Source organism: Podarcis erhardii, assembly GCF_964252035.2.
Source record: "Podarcis erhardii genome assembly, chromosome: 17".
Classification (NCBI taxonomy): Eukaryota; Metazoa; Chordata; class Lepidosauria; order Squamata; family Lacertidae; genus Podarcis; species Podarcis erhardii.
In genome coordinates, this window is record NC_138515.1 from 27467595 (window position 1) to 27484125 (window position 16531).

General features: G+C 43.3%; 1 protein-coding gene and 1 long non-coding RNA gene across 6 annotated transcripts in view; one reads left to right on the top strand and one right to left on the bottom strand.

Moving 5' to 3' along the window:
- The window catches only part of LOC309332108 (ephrin type-B receptor 5), a 163021-nt gene that overhangs the window by 118359 nt on the left and 28131 nt on the right, over positions 1 to 16531 (bottom strand). The window lies entirely within an intron of this gene.
- Positions 15644 to 16531, top strand: part of LOC309332627 — a 40203-nt gene continuing 39315 nt past the window's right edge. For both annotated transcript variants that reach the window (XR_014152259.1, XR_014152260.1), the window contains exon 1: positions 15644 to 15901. This is a non-coding gene — a long non-coding RNA (uncharacterized lncRNA). The remainder of the gene's footprint in view (positions 15902 to 16531) is intronic.

The following is a 16531-nucleotide window of genomic DNA, read 5'->3' on the forward strand; positions in this document are numbered from 1 at the left end:
AATCCCATAGTTTTAACTATGCATCGTGCAAAGGAGTACTGCCTTTTGTCTGTCCTGAACCGCCCAACGTTCAGCTTCATTGCATAGCCCCAAGTTCCTGAGGTTTCTGTAGTGACCAGGGTTGCCTGAATTTCATAAGCCCAGAATTTTATCTTACCCTCTTGGACACTTTCCAGAATGCAAAGACAGAAGAATGAGGCAGGCAGGCAGAGGAAAACTACATATGAGCCATTTTTTAGTATGTGTGTGCTTGCCTGCAAGTTAGTCTCAGCTGAAAGCTTTTCTACCATTCCAACCCGGGCCATTTCTCATAAGACACAGCATCTCTGAGCACACCGCCGCACTTGACAGGCAGGCTAAGAATGAGTCACAAGACAACAGCTTGTACTGCAACCTTTGCAAAAGACAGGCACTCTGAATTCTGTATATGTTCATAAGCACTCTTCTCATGGCATGCAGGCTTATCTCAGCAAAAGAGATTCCAAGCACAAGGGCCTGAAGAGCAAACTACCACACTTTCTCTGGAGAAGACCTCTGCCTGAAGTAAGCAGCTGCCTCTATGCGGCAGATGTGGCTAAAGTTATAGAGGACTCCTATGAGGACCAGGTCTGAGATCTGCTTCCAGCACAGAGCAGGACTGTGGCAAGTGCTATTTGCAAAGTTATCATCAAGTTCATCTTTATTCTGAGCTGGAAGGAAAACATATAAAGACTCAAGGAATACGCCTTGGCATTTATTTTTTAAAATATACCACTTTCATTTCTACCTTGTGTGTTTATCCATTGGTTTGCAGTTCAAAGATCATAAAACATGAATCTTAATCTTAGAACAAATAAAGGCTAGGAGTGAAAGACAGAGAACTCACAAAGATGACTGATGTGTCCATCTATTGCACGAAGAAGGGGAAACAAAATAAAAAAATTCCTTCCAGTAGCACCTTAAAGACCAACTAAGTTAGTTCTAGGTATGAGCTTTCGTGTGCATGCACACTTCTTCAGATACACTGAAACAGAAGTCACCAGACCCTTCTATATAGTGAGAAGGTGGGGAGGGGTATTACTCAGAAGGGTGGTGGGAATGGGTGATTGGCAGATAGCTGTGATGAGCCTGTTGACGACTCTTAACGACTGCAATAGGTCTTACAGGAAAAAGCAAGGGGTGAGAAGGTGAAAAATGGCTTTGTCATGTATAATGAGATAAGAATCCAATGTCTTTGTTCAGACCAGGTCTCTCCATGGTTTTAAGTTTGGTAATACTGTAAGTTGCAATTCAGCAGCAAGAAGGGGAGGCATCCTTGCATCAGCTGCAGCGTAGCAACCCCTGCCAGCTGCAGATTTCAGGGACGGGCAGTGGCTACGCCCCTCTGCAGCACCCGAAACGCCCAGCAACTGCCATGCTGCCCTCCAGCTCCCCTGCCACCTGGAACCCGACACCCAGCAACCACTGTGCCGCCCTACAGACCCCTGTGCCCTTCACCTGATTGGTGTCCTCCATCCAGATCTTTTAGATTACAATTCCCATCATCTCCACCCAGCACGGCCATATTCTCTTGGGCTGATAGGCATTGCAGTCCAAAACACCCAGGAAGCACCAGGCTGGTGATGCTGTCCTAGGGAGTGAATGATACTCACTGTTCCCATGCTGCCATAGCCCAGCACAGAAAGCACTGTTCACTTGCCAAAGGAGATTCTGACTTAAACACCAGGAAGAACTTTCTGACACCAAGATCAACAGTGGAACAGACTCCCACAAGAGGGGGAGGACTCTCCTTCCCTGGAGATTTTAAAGCAGAGCTTGGATGGCCATTTGTCATGGATGCTTCAGTTGAGATTCTTGCAATGCATGTGGTTCGACTAAGATGACCCTTGCGGTCCTTTCCAACTCTACAATTGTATGAATTCCAATTGGCTACATAGCAAGCATGACATTAACTCCTGAAGTGATCCTTGACTGGCTAAAGTCACACACAGTGACTGAGAAGGCAAAATGACACTGAAAGAGGAGCCACAGGAGAAATGGAAAATGCATGTTTGGAGGGGCAGTTTCATAATCCACCATTTGATACCAATTTCCTAATACATTTTCAGGCGAAGACTCTCATTTCTAGATACGGGAACCTTCCCCCTCCCAAAGCGATGCTACAGAAGGAGGTGGGGTCATTTTTTACAGCATGCTGGCCCAATCAGCTTCAAGGAGAACTGAATTAATTTAACATGCTAATTTACCTTCAGCCAATGTTAGCGAGGCTCCCACAGTCAGTGCTTCCTTTGAAGCCAGACAATATGCTGAAAAGATTCCCCAACTGTGGTTCCTTACAAGATGAAACAGTCTAGACAGCCAGAGTTTATCACTTCAAAGCAATGGATGGGCCATTAAGCTAAGGGAAGGGTAGATTTGGCAAGGGACAGTATTTGACAAGCATCTCAAATAAGCAATTTCCAGACAAAAGGGAAAAGGTGATAATTACTGGGGAAATCCATGTGCCACATGTATACTTGAGCAGCCATGTTTACAAAACTGCATACATGATTCTTTCAGCCAGTCCTTACAACTGGAAGGATTACAAAGGTTTCACCAAGAATGGGTAAAATAAAAATCGTTCACAGTCAGAGTGCGGATGGGGTGTTAAAAGCTCTTGCAGTAATAAGCCAAAAAGGACCATTTTTGGGGGGTGGGGAGGAGGCATTCAAAACAGATAAAAGGTGCTAGAGGAAGAAAAGCAAATAGTAGCAGGACGGGTGAAGATGCAGAGGGTGTGCAGTTCAAAACAACCCATGTCTAAGAATACCAGCCATAAAGCATGCTTTTTCTCCTCTCTTTCCTTACAGTCTTGCATCGAGTCAAAATCTAAACAACTGCTTTCTATTATAACAACCTCCCAGCTCATGCAACGAACTGATTTTCTGATCAACTGATTGGTTTATGGACAAAAGGGGAAGCAACGCTATCTGGAAAAATGACTTTTCAATGGGAACAGGCCCAAGGCATAAATGAACAAACAAGAATTGTGAGCAGGAAAGCGGGAATTATCTGGGGATGACGCAACGGGCACCCTGCTTGCCATTAATGTTTTTGCAAGGTTGCAGACTTCAGTCTATCCCATCCAGGTACCTGCAACCCAGGATAGCACTCCATGCAACCGGTGAAGTGGGCTGCAGTCCACAAAAGCTTCTGCAGTGATAATTTTGTCTGTTTTTAAGGTGCCGCATCACTCATTGTTGTTTATACCCATGTGATGAATATTCATTTTTTCCCCCTAAAATCAAACAGCTATAATTAACAAACACAAAAGGGTGAAGAAGGGGGGGTTAATTCAGTGGGCGTTTTTTAATTTTTTAAAAAAATTAAACAATTTTCATGAGATATTTGATTTCAGATGAACAGTTTTCTATCTGACTTTCTGGAGTTTCTGGGCACAAACCACAAATTACGTGTTTACGAGTTCCAAAATCTACAGCAGGGCAATTCCCTTTATTAGGCCAACCAAAATGTCATAAAATAGTGAAAAAGTGCTCAAGTTTTCCAGAACTCTTAATCAGACTGGATATTAAGCAAAAGGGGTGGGGAAGGTGCTTTGAGCCGGCTTAGTATTAAAAGCCATTAGAGTCCACATTGCTCTTCAGTCTTAAGATGGGAGTCTGGGAAGATGTAGCCAATTTAATGGATTACATAGACTCTCCTAAGTGCTATCTGTGCAGGCTTCAGGTAATACCTAGGACCACCAGAACAAAAAAACAAAATGGCTGACTCTCCATTTTTTAAAATGTTAAATCCATCCGTTGTCTAGATCTTTCACCAGTTTTAAGCAGAACACAAAGAGCAGCAGTGAAGAAATACAAGCTCCCACAAAAAAAGAGAAGATGAGTATGGAAATATGGCCATTAAGTTGAACAACTATCAGCCCCAATTCCCTTTTCAATGAAGGAAAAGGCTGCACATCTCTTTCTCCCACTCATGACCCCTTGACACCTTTTGGCCAGTGTTGTATAGTGGCTAGATCGTTGGAATACGACCTGGGAGACCCCTCTGTAACTACATCAACATTCATCCTTGGCCCTTTGCTTCCAGGATCACCAAGCTTGGCAGTTAGTGCCCCTTTCCTTAAAGAGAGGCACCCCAGATGTTTACCACAGAAACAGGTCTGAGATGAGAGCAGGGATCTAACAGCTGTAACAGCCATAGCCACTGCTCTCTCACATGAAATGCTGGAGAACCATAAGCCTAAGGTTCCCTGTCTCTTCCACGTTTGTAGCACTACCTCTTACCCATCCTGCCAAAGGGAGTTCAGAAAAGTGAGGCAATATGGGTATATGCAAAAGGGTTTGGGACATTTATTACACTCATAAATATACAAGCCAGAAGAAGGATTGACTCATGCAATCATTTTTGTGGTTCAACAGGCAAGGCAAAGTAATTGCCCCATTCAGCTGCACAGTATATTGGCCTTATGATTGAGCACAGTACATAGTAATGCAATAAATTACCATGTCCAGGAGTTAAGCGTGAGCCTGCTTAAAGAGTAGTGAGCTGCAACGGCTGACTTTCCAGTCTACTCCCACTGCTCTTTGTCAATAAATAAAGCAATAGAAATATACATGTCAAAAGACACACACTTCCATACTAGGAATATGAACAGAGCATGCAATCCTATAAACATATGCCTGGGACTTACTTCTGAGTAAATATGCATAGGATTGCAACATCCATCTGTCTTTACCCTCTGTGTGTGTGTGTGTGTTCCTACTCCAAGGCACACAATTTTCTTTTATTTATTTATTAAATTTCTATACTGCCCTTCATCTGTGGATCACAGAATAGTTTACAATATAAAAACACAATAATGCATAACACAATAGCCCCCCCAAAAAAACTCACACAGTTTTTAAAGATTGTTTAATTACCCAAAGGCCTGGGAGAAGAGGAATCCTTTTGTCTTATGTAATGAAGGCACCAGGCAAACTTCCAATATATGGAAGTAAAATTGCAGGAGAATGGCAAGAGGATCGCTGGTAAGACTGTGCGCCATTACCATATTTTGCCACTGCACAAAACAAACATGGGAAATGGTACTGAAGGCATCTTTTATTTTGAAACAAGAGGAAATTTCTATGCAAAGCCAGGGCCATGATGTAAACTTGCTCTTTTTGTCTTGTGTATGCAGCCCAGATAATGGAACTTTTTTTTGTCAAGAAATCGAATTCTCCTGGGGCAGGATTCCAATTTTATTTCTCATTTGTTTAGTGTAGAGTGCATCTAGCCCATACTAACTTCCAGTCATGTAAAATTCCGCAGAGACCTGAGAGAAGGTTCTCTTCCTCCTGACATATATTTGGGTCACAGAAGGGCACAAAGAGGCCTTCGTCCTCCTCTCCCCAGATTCTGCTTTCCAGCTAAGTGTGTCCATGCTCCAGCCAGTGTAAGGTGCAATCAGTACTTTGGCTGCTGAGGCCGGTGTGCAAGAATGTCAAATAAATATTTCAGGTTTGTAGAATCACTTTCTGATGTGCGATTGAGTTATTTTTAGTGCTGGAGTTGGAGGCGACAACGCATAAATCTCCATGCCCATTTCACTGTCTGCACAATCACAAGTTCATCTATATTTCATGGGAGTTGTTGGGGACCAGTTTCTTCTATCAACAACCACATCTGGACTGGAAACCAAGAGATTACACTTAAATAAGAAATCCAGGCACAAAGGTATTCCCACCCCACCCCCCAAAAAATATTGGAGCCGGAGTCTGTGTGGATTCCAGCAAGCACTGGGACAAGTCCCAACAAATTTTCTGTAGTGACAGAAACATCTCCCTCCACAGATGCAACGGGGGGGGGGGGCAGAGAGAATCTGTTTAGTTGACATATTTTGCAGATTCCCTCACATGTATCCTCAAGCCAAATGGAGACAAATTTATGCATGAATATGTGCAGCTAAGTTACAGGTAAACCAAGCAAGGGGCTTCTCATCATTACTTCCAAGCATAAAGTTGTCTGTCATTTTTTACCCCTCGACTGCTTAGGCCTCGAGTTCCTAGCAGTGGGCTGTCAAGTTTCTATGAGTTGCCCAAGTACCCACCCTCAGCGAAGGATGCTTGCTCAGTCTCTGTACGAGTCCCTGATCTGGTCTCTTCTCTTTCCAGATCAGTCCCCCACTAGACAGGAGTGGGTAATTTTGCCATAACTCTGCATCAGATACAGTCATTCACTCACTCCCAAAGGTTAGGCAGTAGCAGAATTACCTGTGGGATCTCTGCATGAGTTACTGTTCTAGGTGCATCCAGCTCAACAACATAGGGGGTAGGAAAATGATACTCTTAACATACTTTAAGGTGGGGTTTTGTTTTGTTTTTGTAATGAAATGCCTTCCATTTTAATTCAGAAAAAGTGTGTGTCTCAGATATCAAAATGCTTATATTGGTTTACATTCTCCAGACACTTGTAGGCATTCTCTTTAGTCATCATTTAGCCAGTATCTACCATTCGTTGGGCAACGTGCCTCATCAATCGTCTGCAGTCCATTAATAGCTTCTGTTGCTCTTCTCTAAACTCCTAATTCATCAACGTTACTGAGGACTGAGACATGCACAATTAAACAAAGATACAGGAGACTAGCAATCAAATGCCCTCCCCCAATAATCATTACTTTGCCCCCCTTCTCAGCTGTCCATTCACTACAAAGAACATGGGCACTATTATTCCCTAGGCTCTGCCAGAGATTTTCCTCCAGACCGGCTCTCCAATTGGTCCCAGCACTCCCACAATCTTATTCCCCCTCTTTTTATCTCAATTCTCTGCCATTTTCCTAAGGTTCTCTGCATTTTGGTCCATTGTTTCCTTGGTCACTTTACATCTCCTAGAACCCCAACAACAATAAAACCTTTCGGGTCTTCTCTCACTCAGGCTTCTAGGACCTGGGTTGTGGGTGCTAAAACAGAATGTCTAGTTGCCACACATTTTATTATTTTGATAAGCATGAATTAATATGCAATTCACATAAGTGACACATTGCTAATATCACATTTTTAGCAGAAATTGTCAATACATGTTTTATTTGGTGTTTACAATAAAAAATATTGGTACCATACTTCAGTTTTCAAAACACTCTACTCTTTATTGTTAAACTCTTTAACATATTCTATCCTTTACATATACATCAACTCTTCAGAGCACATACATTTCAGTAATCCTTGAGTGTCAGCCAGGCATTTAAAAAATGGCACCCAGACTTTTTGAGGTGCTCGCAAACAGAGAATCTTCAGGGGCAAAATGCACCTGGCGCCCTGCTAATTTCAATCCCTGCCCTCAGGGCAACAACTGCTTATATGTACTTGGTTTTTACTTTTAAATGAAGGATGCTATGATTAAGAGCTGCCTTGACAATGACACTCTGCTGTGAGCTCTTACATTAGGTGTCCAAGGAGCCAGGCACAGTTACTCAGAATTACTTTGGTGGGGCAGCGTAACGAAAAGTCATTCTATTTACTTTTTATTTACACAAATACTTGGCTCAAGGTGCTCAGAGAGGACAGTCCAGGCAGATATCACTTTAACTTCAGCAGCAGAACTGTACCAGGAGCCTTCAGTCCTTTTCTCTAAATACTAACAATACTGTGTTAATTTATCTTCATTTTGCAGAAGGGGGTCTGCCAAGAGAATAAAGGCTTGCCATAGGCTACCTAGTGAGTTCATGGCAAAAGTGAGATGTAAACCAGAGACTTCTTGGCTCACAGCACATTCTGTTAACCAGCGTCTTGGGATGGTCACGGAAATGGCATAAATTGCTCAGGCAACAGACAGAGCGCTCTTTAAAGCATTAGCGTTGAACAGGTGCCAACCATCAATGCTTTCATGGGCTATGTGACTCTGTGCACAGTTACCTTGGCTCAAGTTCAACTGAATTCAATAGGGCTTTTGCACAAATACCTGTGCACACAGAATTGGAACCACATTTTGAAGCAGCACGTATTGGATACAGCCCAGAGTTAGTCAGGTTGCAAATAAGGGGGAGAAAGTTAGGTCATTGTTAGAAATATCTCTCTCTCTCTTCCTCTCTCTTACATACACACAGAAAAAGTACTGAAACGAATCAGGTTCTATAAATATTACCAAGGAGTGGGATTCAGCTAATGAGCTGCATCAACAAAAGCTCTGTGCAAGGGCTTCCACTTGTACAATGGGGCTTCCTCCCTCCCCCTGCCCGCCTCTCTGAAATTGGGTCAGAGGGTCAGGAGAAACCCCAGAACAGAGAGGGAGGATCGTTCTGTCCAGCAAGCCAAAATACTTGCTCTGACAGAATGATTGCCTTCCTCCCTAATTTCTTGAACAAGACATTGGATTTGAACCATGATTTTACTATCAGGAACTACTTCCCATATTCAAATACAATCTCCTTCTGCTGCCTTTCCCTTCATTATTTAAAATGTTTTTCGGACCATCAAATTGGGCAAACTAGGATCCTCATTAATCACACAGTGAGTCTCCCACTGAGACACTGAAACCATGGTTTCATAGTTCGTTCCCAGAGTTGTAGGTAAACTGTGGTTACAGGAAAACATGGCTTGCCAGATTCAGGCAGAACACAGCAAACTCTTCCCCAAAGAGGAAGGTGGTGGGGGAGAAGAACAAAGGCCACAAAGACATTCCAAATTTCCCATGTCATGGTTTGCCAATCAACTCCCTGGTGTCTGGAGAGAATTGCTGTGAGGACAAGCAGGAGAGGAGAGCAGAGCAGGTAAGGAACCAAAAAAAAAATAAAAAAAAATTGCACAGCCTAAATTACCTAAAGGGGCTGTTCCAGTTTACAGCGTCCTTTTATTTTGTCTTCCTGCAAATTCTTTTTACAGAATATGGCTCTCCTGTCAGCACAGTTCAGGGTAAAATGTATAAGGCACAGATGCAGCAGAGTCACAAAGAAGCAGAAAGAGACGTCCCCTCAAGCATCCTCACTCAGTTGTGCTAATTTTATTCACTAAGAGGTAGATTTTGAAAATCCAAGCAACCAGCTACTCATTCTCCGAGTGCATACAAAATTCTGCCCGGCACCAGCTGGACACGAGGGAACTCCCAACAGGATTTTTTGAGATGCCATAATAATATGAATCAGCAGCATTTTGAGTTGTAGGTGGGGGAAAGCGTTTGCCGTCTATTCCTCTGGAGCGAACGGAGACCCCACTCACACCTAACCACTAGCAACATGGGAGCCAGTTTTCTTGTGGCGAGAACTTGTACCAATGGCCGTTGAGAAACTGAAAACAATAACCACTTGGACGGAGTTAATCACATGAAGTCCTTCCCACCCAATCAGGAAGAAGGCAACCAAGGCCCCTCCCACTGACAGGGTGGATACTTCCCCCCCACCACTGAAGATATAGTGTGGGTTTTGTTTTTTAAAAAATGTAAATCAGCTCATTTTTATATTTAATTAATTTTTAGCAGCAGCCTTCTTTTTATTATTTGGTTAAATAAAATTTAATACGGTCTCCACACAAAAACTAAACATAGTATTAAGCTTATAGCGTCATTTTACATAATCTTACAACATCAATTGTCAATCTAGGCTCTCCACAGACATGTTTGTGAAACTGGTGGGAGAAATTTGCTATCTACTTCCATTGCATATGAAAAGAAGGGGGACCAGGTCGCATTAAAGGTTTCTCTCTTTATAACACCTTTTGCAACTCTTCTAGGCCCCGTTAGCCATTCTGAAATAGCCCAGGTATTGTTGAACTAGCTCAGCCTGGGATTTCCAAAAAATACGCTACCACCAGACGTGCAGCCACCAGTAGAAAGATTATGTGTCTGTGTTGAATAGTAAGATCAGAATATAGGTTTAATGAGAGCAGGACCAAAGTTGGATTTGGTGAGAGAGGTTGTTTTAACAATTTTGGAAATAATATCAAAGACCCTTTTCCAGAATATGTGGGTGATTTTACATTCCCACCAAGCATGAAAATATGTTTCAATATTCCCACATCACCTCCAACAGCAGCCTCTTTTTTTAAAAAAAGAGATGGAGAGCACAAACTTCGCTAAATTATTGTGGTCATCTATTAAATGCTAAGTTTTCGGACAGCTTTTCTATGTAAAAGGACCACGGAAAAATATAGCCAACTTTCGTGAAGAGCATTATGAGTGACACCATGGCCACATTACTACTGAACGATAAGCTAGACTTTCTGACTTGGGGCTGTTTACAGAGAACAAGCCATGTGCTGCTTCATGCTGCCCAATGGCTCCCACTTTCACTCCTTCCCTGAGACAAGCTAGATAAACAAATCAGGAAGCCTTCACTTTGTGTTACATCACATACCACGGGCCGTGGTTTGTTGCTCCCTGACATGCCAAGATCAACAAAGCAACAACAGAACATCATGGCTTCTAAGGGAGAGACAAACCATGATCCCAGGTTTGGACATAACATACAGGCAAGGCTTTCTATTCTCCCTCATGACCAGTAAATCACATATTGTGTTTATTATTTTGGACTTCCTACTGGAGTAGCAAGTCATCATAAGTCCTAGATTTTAGGAGGATCCGCAAACCTTACCAGCATCATTAACTGAGCCTGTAAGGTTTTTATGCTCTTATTTTATAGCCTCCAAGTGCTCAAATTAGGAGCATTTTTAATGTCAGCTTAAATACTCACTTTCCATCCCATGGAGAAACACTGTTTTGTCCAGTAGTTAATACCATCTCACTTTTGGAATGTTCTGGATATTTGTTACAGCCATAATTCTATGGAGGTTTATTTGGAAGAAAGTCCCATTTTGCTCAATGGGACCTGTCCAAATTTATGCACAGAACTCGTGCATAAATTTATGCCTTACTTGTCAAACAAGTTGCATGTATACAGAGAGAGCCAAAAAGAAGCAATCTCTTGCCGCTACGCAAATCTAAATCTGGAGTCCAAAAAGCGCAACAGCTACATTGTCAAAGGTTATGGATTATGCTCCTCAGATGTACAAAGTTTTTGTGTAGTTACATGCGTTAAAACAATCAGTTAGCAATACATACTTGCCCAGGAAATATTTCAAAATGGTACAGTTTAAAACTACGGTTTAAATATTTCCTTTTTGTGTGCACGCAGTTTAAAGCAATGGCTTTAGAACAGTCTTGATTTTAAGTCAACCTGCTTCTGGTATTCAGACTGTGACTGTAGCATCTCACCTGGTAAACTGACCAGGGTGTAAGCCAAGCCAACTGCTTGCTGATAAATCGGAGATTATCCACTGACATGTCCTCAGAGGTTTTCCATGATGTCCTGAAATCTCTCTGCAGCCCTTAGAAAGTGACTCTCGAATAAATACTAAGTAGAAGTTTTTAAAGTTCTGATTCACGCAGAAGTGAAGGGGTTTAGTGATGGGAGTTCTGCATGACTAGAAGCATCTAGAGAGGCAAGGTCCGCAATATCACTGTGGGAAATCTAATGCAGGGGCAATGGTTTTACTGCTTGCTCTAGGCAAGCTCATTTGCCTCCAAATAGGCTCTGCTCCTGTGTTTGTTAAGAAAAACAATTTTTACCAACCCAACCCAAATCATAATTCTTCTCTCATACTGTATACCTGGAATTTTCACCACCTGAGAAATTGGGGGCTCTTGACAAAATGTTTCTGTTCTTCACCCACCTTACCTTTAACCATTTGTAAATTCACTGATCAAATTTAAATACATCTGAATGGCCTGTCTGGGAGTGACCTGGGAACACCCAACTCTGTAGGAGTGCTAAGGCAAAACAGGTAGGGATCTACAATGTGCCTGATTCAAAGACCAGCTGGAGCTCACTGAAAGCTGCTATTAGCTATCTAAAAGGAGAGAGAGAGAGGCAATAAAACCTGGTGTGAGTTAATTTAACAGCTACCACTCCAACGCCTTTCTTTTCCTCTGTAACACATCAGAACCAAAACCGCTTCACGCTATGAAATGTCCCCTTGATCTGCATCCCAACCTTCCATCTCCAACCAGACCCGAAGCAATTCTGTTGATTAAAATTCCCCCCGACCACCAATTAATCAACACAAACGATAGTTGATTAAGTTGCCCACGAAATTGCGCAGCCCTAACATGAACATGTGTACAACCACCCCACTTCTTTAAGTGGCGCTTGAAAGAAACAGCCTTGAGGAACGGGAGTGAACCAGACAGGGTATTGTATCAAGGGCAGCGCATGTTCAGAAGCGACTGTCACTGGGGGGGGGGGACAAGAGGAGGCAAGGAGGGCAGTGGGGAAGGTGTAATGAGCAGGTGCGGAATAAAGGACGTGTCAGAGCAATCTTGCCCTGAATCAACGCTGTGTGACCTTCCCAGATGGGGAGCACACGGAGAAGGGGGGGGGGGGACAGGAGAGGATGTGAAAAGCCATAGGAGGTTAACAAGCTACAGGCAAGCGAGTTCCCCAGACAAAGAGGCACATGTCTTGTTAGAGAGGGGGCCAGTTTACTGCAGCGGTCGGGGCACACTAAAGGGAACCAGCCTCTGCACTAGAGTGTGTAAAGGGGTAAGCAGGTGTCCCTTTTGGAATAGCAAGCAGCCCTCAGACAAAACCATTTACACCTTGCTAATTAGCAAGGCTTCATTCACAGATCAATGCAAGAGAGGCGCCCAGTTGTCCAAGGAGCAGCTCACACAATCGGCAGAATCAAGTGGCAAAGTCCCTTTTTTTAGGACTTTGTAGGATGGGAAGGTGCTTCTCCACCAACAAGCTACTCTTTATGTGCATAGAATTCCGCCCCCCTCCCGATATTCGAGACCCAGGAGCTGCTGGGAGGCAGCACTATACAAAAATGAAATTTGTCGTTTAATCTGGGGACTCGTCTTTAATAAGCGAATGTTTCAAACCACAAGCCTATTTCACACTGCTGAAAATTAAATAGGCTTTTTTTTTAAAAAAAATGCCATTGATACTATTGCTGTTGACTTATTAACTGCTTTCTAAACCACTGTCGCAAGGCAAGTTACCAGACCTTCCAAGTGTCCCTATTTTCCAGGGACAGTCCTAGATTTACAGTAGACATCCCGGTTTCTGATTTGATCCCAGAATGTCCCACTTTTCCTTAGGACGTCCCTATTTTCATTGAAGAAATGTTGGAGGGTATGGAGTTATCCGACCCCTGAGCCATCTGAAGTGCTTTCCTGTTTAATTATGTTTTTATATATGTTGGAAGCTGCTCAGAGTGGCTGGGACAACCCAGTGAGATGGGAAGCATATAAATAGTATTACTATTGTTGCTGTTGTTATTTTCATTGCTGAAATGTTGGAGGGTATGAGTTACACATAGAGTAATTAAAAACGGTTAAAAACACGAACACAAGAAATACGTGTAAAAAAAGAGACTAAAACCCTGAAAAGTGGATGCTCATGGGGGAAAAAATTAAAACCACATTTATCCAGCTTTGAAAGCCTGTGGGAACAAAAATATCCTCAGTTGTTTCTGGAAAGTGGACCACACCTGTTATATCTCAAAAGGAGTGCAATTCCACAGAACGGGGCAGTCGCACTAAAAGTCCTACTCCACATTACTACAGAACAGTCTTCTGATATCATAGGAGTCATAGAATCATAGAACTGTAAAGTTGGAAGGGATCCCCCAAGGTCATCTAGTCTAACCCCCAGCAATGCAGGAATCTCAGCTGAAGCATCCATGACAGATGGCCATCCAACCTCTGCTTAAAAGCCTCCAAGGAAGGAGAGTCCACCCCCTCCTGAGGGAGACCGTTCCATCGTTGAACAGATCTTACTTGTCAAACAGATCTTCGGAACTTGCAGAAGAAACTCTCCCACAGGCCATAGTAATCTACTGGGTATACAACGGATAAGGGGGTTTCTCGAGGAATAAAAAGACATTACCAACACCCGTCTAGTGTCTGGTCTCCCTAGGTTTGTGCAGTGGCTAGAAACTGAAAAAACTGTTTAGGAAGGCATTCCAGAACTACTGTAGGTGCCACTGAACCCCATCTGAGGGAGGCACCCAGAGAAGGGTCTCTGGTGAAGATCTCAAGGACCAGGTAGGTACAGGCAGCAAGTGTCAGTCCTCCACGATCCCAAGTCATGAAGGCTGAAAGGTCAAATTAAGCCTGGAAATATACTGAAAGCCGGTAAAAAATAATAATGGGAAATTCTCTTCTTTCTTCTTTGGCGATCACTTGTGGCCAAGTAAGATTGTCTTCCATGAACATGGTCTTAACATTGTGTCTGTAAGTGACTGTGGAGGCCAATTCTGGATCCACACATCCTTCCACAGTGGGGACATAGATTTCCGGGCGGGAGATGATCACAGTGAGGGTTTGCCAAATGTGCCTTCTTTTTGGCACATTTCTCCCTTTCGTCCTGAGTTCCAGCATCTTCAAAGTCCATGACACCTTTGGTAAAGGCTGTTCTCCAACTGGAGCACTCACAGGCCTGCTCTTCAGGTTTCTTGAAGCGCTGCAATATTGATGTTAAAACGTCGCAAGTCTCTTGCAATGATGGCAGTCCTGCATTTGGGGTGCTCATTATCTGTGTTATCCAATGTTCCATATAACCCATGTTCCAAAGTTCAATTGTCTTTTACGACTGCTGTGTGGTGACCCCACTGGGCACGGTAATCCAGTCAGGACAAAACAGAGGCAGTCTATGTTTAGGGAACCATTTCTAGCTCCTCCCCCTTTTCGGGGTGAGCAGAGTGGATCCTAAATAGGACTGCTCAGTCATGGGTACAGCTGCGAGCTACTCAACTGCCTCATTCCTTGAGTCAGATCGAGTGAATCAGTATCCACCGCCCATGTGCCAGTTCATGACTAAGGGCTTCCAGATTTCACAGTCCTGCCCCCGATACCATTTGCCGATCACCATGGGACTTTTGGAGTTTGGGTTTGAGATGGGTTTTTGGAAGACGCCTGTGCGTGAATTTATTTTATGTGTGCACGCTGACCAGCACACAGTTTTTACAGTAAGGCTTTATTCTGATGACATGAGTATCACGATGACCGGTAGATTCTTAGCTGCAGCCTTCATCTGCCTTCCGTTGTAACATACTGCTTGTTATCTTCCACCTGTTCTGCCACTGAGGACTTCTTGGATCATTCTTTGTCTAGCTCCTCCCCTTTGACCTTACCGCCTTGGGTGACCCTGCTGGGAGTATGAGGCTCCCGACAACTTCGCTCACAGGGCTCATAGGAACAGGCAAGCCCACTCACCACGACAAGGTGATGATCCAGCGCGTGAGATGGGAAATTACAGGCTTGGTGGCTTAATTTTTATCTCTGAGGTTATAATAATAAGCGGTAAAACAACCATATATATATATATATATATATATATATATATATATGAATGATGCAGGATAATTACTAGGAGTCAACATAGGTTTTTATGAGGAACAAATTATGCCAAAGCCACCCAAATTCCCCCTTTTGATGGTTGCAAAGTAACACCCAAAGCTTAGTAAATAACCAATCTCAGTAATTAAAGAGATTAGTAGATAATGCATCTCTGGTCCAGTTCTCATATTACACGCTCCATGTGGCAATGGATGGAAACATTGCTGCATGACCTCAGCTCCATGGGGAGACCATCATCAGGGTGGTATATATGCAGAAATGCAAATTTTGAATTTGGTGCACATGATTCTGTTTCCTGGACGGAGCAAGCTTCTAGCCCCTATTAAAAGATATACCGTATTTTTCGCTCTATAACACGCACCAGACCACAAGACGCACCTAGTTTTTGGAGGTGGAAAACAAGGAAAAAAATATTCTGAATCTCAGAAGCCAGAACAGCAAGAGGGATCGCTGCACAGCGAAAGCAGCGATCCCTCTTGCTGTTCTGGCTTCTGGGATAGCTGTGCAACCTGCATTCTCTCCATAAGACGCACACACATTTCCCCTTACTTTTTAGGAGGAGAAAAGTGGGTCTTATAGAGCAAAAAATACGGTACTTGATAGTAACTGGGCTAAGACCAGAGGAGAGGGCTTTAGTATGTGCACCTTGCCCTACGCAGAAGCAAACATAAATACAGTTCAAATAGTAAAAATTACAAATGAATTACTCAGTGAGGAGAAGCTATGTGACTTTGCATAATTTAATAAGGTCACAGAATTCAGTCTCCCTCCCCCTTTGGCAAAGAATTCCCATTGTCTGGGTGCAGAATTTCATTACTTTTAAAGCACAGATAATCCTGTCCGTTACATGCAAGACTCACCCACCATGAGGGTCACCCATCACTTGGGAAGCTTGCACGGCAGTGCTGAAAGTGGCAGACGGGGGTATGGAGCTTGGCAAAGTGATCCACACACCGGAAGGGGCTCTCAGACATCAAGGCCATCACATAGAGCCAATGACACATGGAAGCAATTCTAGAACTTTCACAGAAATCTGTCCTGGATTCATGCCTGGTTCAGTTTCTCTGACTTTTGAACAGCAAGTATGCTCCGCTCCTATAAACCTCCCGTAAGTGCAGTAAAATTGCAACTGAGCTTAAGAAATTGGTGCACTGGACTGAACAATAAATCTGAATGGCTGACAGGTAACCAGTGAGTCAAGGCAAGGCAATTATACCAGGCA